The sequence below is a fragment of the Bidens hawaiensis genome, unplaced genomic scaffold, assembly GCF_021521415.1.
Source record: "Bidens hawaiensis isolate Kalapana, Puna unplaced genomic scaffold, B.hawaiensis_p1.1 tig00000369_1, whole genome shotgun sequence".
Classification (NCBI taxonomy): Eukaryota; Viridiplantae; Streptophyta; class Magnoliopsida; order Asterales; family Asteraceae; genus Bidens; species Bidens hawaiensis.
The window spans coordinates 3278636-3283175 of NW_027491028.1; the positions used below are offsets into that span (position 1 = coordinate 3278636).

The 4540-nt window shown below is 34.6% G+C and overlaps 1 pseudogene across 1 annotated transcript; it reads right to left on the reverse strand.

Annotated features, from left to right (window-relative positions):
- Positions 1-607: 607 nt before the first annotated feature.
- Positions 608-4146, reverse strand: LOC143623741 (putative lysophospholipase BODYGUARD 1; annotated as a pseudogene). Its single transcript, XR_013151954.1, has 4 exons — positions 3435-4146; positions 3080-3389; positions 2400-2599; positions 608-1151 (listed from the first exon to the last, which is right to left on the reverse strand). The product of XR_013151954.1 is annotated as a putative lysophospholipase BODYGUARD 1 (transcript).
- Positions 4147-4540: the final 394 nt, after the last annotated feature.

Genomic DNA, 4540 nt, shown 5'->3' on the forward strand with positions numbered 1-4540 from the left:
CTTGGTAAAGATTCAAGATCGACTCATAACCGAAAAGAAATTGTTGTCGCATATGATGCCTAATTTGGTCCCAAAAGGTAGATTTGGAAATGGAAAGTGACACGAAATAGCACTTGCAGACGGAAGAAAGAAACATTTAAGGGAAGTATTAAAGAAGCACCATTTTTATGGTTGTGCACATTTAATTTCACAACATTATATCCATCAAACATAGGACTAGATAATGGGTACCAGAAATAAAATGTCTCGTGTTTTTAGTGTAAAAAAAACTTTACCATTAATTACTATTCCAACACATGTATTTAAAATATGTTCTTGTAAATAAAAGGTCTTTTGATATAGTACCGATAAATCTAGTATAACTGTATGCACAATCAATAACAATGTAATAGCGGTGGAGTGACATTACTTATCATTATATGAAGCATAAACGGCCGACCTGGCAATAAAAAACCAATTTGTGTGCATGGTTAGGCATGTTTGTTTAGTGGTAACTCATATAGCCACACAAAACCAATAAATTTATATGTATATGTAATATGTGTATAGATATAAGTACATTTTCTTCATAAATTGAAAAACTCTGTTTAAAAGGTAAACAAGATACCAATACATCGGATAAATTAAGAAAGCCTATCCTAGTTTATATGCTACTAGTATTATAGTTCATCCAATTTCTTGTTTTGGATTGGTTTTTATCTAAAACTATATATCTTTTGGGGTGGACCTTGATTTTGAGTTTGCTTTTGTTCTTCTAGAAACACAAATAATTGGGAAAGAAAGATTTACTGCATTATGCAAATGCAAATACATAGTTAAGGGATTATCTAGTTCGCGCACTCTTCCAGATTTGTTCAAGTTCTCTTGCAAAGGCTTTCTGACGTCCAACGACAATGGTGATATGATCCTTCTTTTCAACGACCCTCACATTTGCCCGAGGGACTTTGGTCTTGACATTATCACTACACTCCACCGGAATGAGCTCGTCGTCTTGACCATGAAACACATTAACGCTGCAATTTAGGTGGTTTTGAACCATGTCCAAGTACCCTTCGATTTTTGCAGCAGCCCCGCAGATAACGTTGTGAAGGGTGTGCCATGCGGCATTATGTGTGTGACAACAAAAGCCTTCAATCAAATACGTCCGGATCCTGTGTAGATATCTCATATGATCATGAAAGATGTTTAAAAAGATATATATAGTTATTTTAATTAGAAAGTTTCATATAATTGTATAAATATTTATATAGTAGCTCAAAGTCAAATGTATAATTTAATTCGGACATCCAAAACAACTATGTCGAATGCATGAAATATTTAATGTGATTTGAAGGGGTAGTTTATTGTTGTAGTGTATGTAAAGTCAACCAAGTCGATTTAAGTAAAGAGACAAACAAAAACGTCATCCCATGAGATGAAATTAAGTAAAGAGTCAACCAAAAGTGAATAAGTGATTTGAAAAACACAAATATTTGATTTTTATAATTTTATTTGAAAATCAATAATATATTTTTAGCGTTTTTTTTTTTTCATGTAAGGATAAATATATTAAAACTAATTTTCTTATACTACTTACTACAGTAATATAAAAATCACCTTCTAATCTTCTATAATATAATCAACTCTTTGTCCATTAACCTTAGCAACTTGATCTAACTGTAACCAAATCATTTGAGTTAAGTTTTATATAGATTTAGAAATACTTTGTTGATGTTTTAAAAGTTTTGCAATTATTTTGAACCTGATAATTAATAACACCAAAGGTGTTTTAGGCTTTTAGCCCCCATGTATGTTCGAGCTGGCCAACGGATGACAACTCTCACAAAACCCTATCACGGTCAAGTCCAGAGGAGGTTGGTGTTTTAGCCCCTTCGCTTATTTTTTTCTTTTAATTTTTATGTAGGTAATAAAGTTTGATATATAATATTAACACTTGCTTGTTTTAAACCTTCATAAAATAATCTATTAACAAATATAAAAAAGCCTTACAAATAATTTATTATCATATTTCTTACAAATATACAAAAAAATTATAATTAATTTATTATAAGCGTATATTTTTTTATATGAAATTTAAAAAAATATTATTATGAAAAACAACTCAAAAATGGTGTTTATGCCAGAAAGATAACACTATTTAAAGCGTTTTTTAGCGGTATACTCACCTAATTTGTCATAAATTCATTTATTGTTCTCATACTTTGTCTTGTGTAAGGCATGAAGATTTCCATTAACAAATATTAGGTGTTTGAACAATTAAAGCTAAGAATTAATGAAAGTTTAATGTACGTATCAACTTATTTCTATATATATTTCTAAATTTAATTAATCTGGTAAAGAGTAGGCTGAATTAATTAAAAATCCAGCGGAAATTAAGTCTAGAGTTTAAAGTTTCAAACCTGTTTCTAGTGACAAGTTTTGTAAGAAATTCCCATGTACGGTGATGCTTGCAGATCAACAAGCAAATCGTCCTGCTAACATGCTCGTACCAACACGCCATCGACGCCCCAAAAGCAATTAACGGCCATACTTGTTGCGGTGCAACCTTCCTCATCATATATTGTGTCGCCTCCTCCCCATTCAGAGCCGGAAAATATGGCTAATCATACATATATTTCAAAACAGGATACAAACAAAAAATTATGTGTGTATGTTTATGACTTAGAGCATCTCCAATAACTATTATTTTCAAAATTGGACCTGACCTGACCTGCTAGTGGGCTTGTTATGACCTGGATTCGAGTCTACGGTAGTCCGGTTACCTATAATTGGATTGGTCCAATTAGTGAACCAGTAAGATGTCTGGTTCATTTATTTTCCGGTCTAGTTAAGAATACATTAGCAAGCTTTTGAGCCCCCTAAAAAGCGGTAATGTTATTGTTGTTTACCTCTTAGGGATATTCTTTGTCCTTTCATAAGTCGTCTCTCTCATCCTCTTCGTTTTTACATGTTACATAAGAATTCTCTTAGCTACTCTTATCTATCTAACCCCCCTCTCCCCATAAAAAAAGGTTCAAAATTACCGTATTGGAGATGCTTTGAGTAATTAAATAACTAAAACAAATACTTGATCGGTTACCGGTGCGAGTAAGGTTAGAGACTTGACAGACTTTGGGTATTTAACCGCAAGTGCGAGCGCAAGAATGCAGCCTAGAGAATGAGCCACTTGTTCTGTTCAATAACCGACCTCTCGATCATGTCCAAATGCTCCTTGATCGTGTAGAGCGATTCGTTAGGCTTTGGGCTTTTCCCAAACCCTAGAAGATCTATTGCGAATAATCGGTATTTTGATTTAACCGATCTCGAGAAGTTAGGGAACAATGTCTCCGTCCAAAATGCAGAAGATGATATAAACCCATGAATAAACAACACATTCTCGTTAACATTAACTGCAATCAATAACAAATTCAAAACACAATAATAATAATAATAACCTTTCCGTCCTTCCATATGAACAAAGAGAGTATCTTTACACGAACTCCACAACGAGTTACACGTGTCGCAATCGCAATCGGACCACCGCGGGACCGGGTGCAACTTGCGACCGCCAATCTTGTCTTGAACCATTTCCACCGCGAAAACGGTGGGTTGGCCACCTTCCACCCCATTCCGCCATTTCACAGTGGTTTTCGACACTTCGGCCACCAGGGACGGCCGCAAGTAAAGCGTACCCGAAACCTCTTCGAGCTGCAACTTTCTAGACGTAACACAAACGATCTTATCAGCCACCCCGGTATCTGACACCAAAATGTTACCGCGGTTAACAATCGCTTCGGTTGGAGACGAACAATAACACGGTTTCCATTCATCCTCCACAAAGAAATCAACAACCTTGTAAACGTAACATAGAATAATATCAAGAACATCAAGCATACAAATCACGAGAAAACTCAACAAGTCGTTGATTATCTTCCCAGAGATGGCAAGAACAGATCTTGTCGTGTTTCCCATGATACCGAAATAAGAAATGATTATCCACCTGAATTTATAGATGGGTTTTAAAATATTTGGACGAAGGAAACTAAGTAAGCATTATGAGTTACAAAAACGGCAGCCAGCAAAGAATAAAAAACCGAAAGGAGAAATGTGGGTGTAATCGAAGTGGGTGATGACTGGCTGATGGAGGTTGGGTTATTAATTATTACACAAAAATAATGCAATTATATTAGGTGTGTGTATATATAATATGTATGTGAGAGATAGGGAATGAACTAGTTATGGTTTAAGTAAAGCGTGTGAATTAAGGAGTGTGTTAAATGTTGCATTAATCGGAAGGGAAAAAAGGTGGGAAATGTTGGGTGGTGGTTGAACCGCCAAGTGACTGACTTGTCAAGAAACAAATTTCCACTCTGTATCCATAAACCCATTACCCGTCGCCCGAACGACTTATTCTGTTGAACCGGTCAATACTTGTGGGAACATATTATCATTCTTTGAGAAATCGTTACTCATGAATAATATTCTGCTAATAAGTTATTTTAGGTTAAAGAAAAATAGTAAATTTTGAATTTAAATATAAAAAAGAGACTCGGATTGTTAA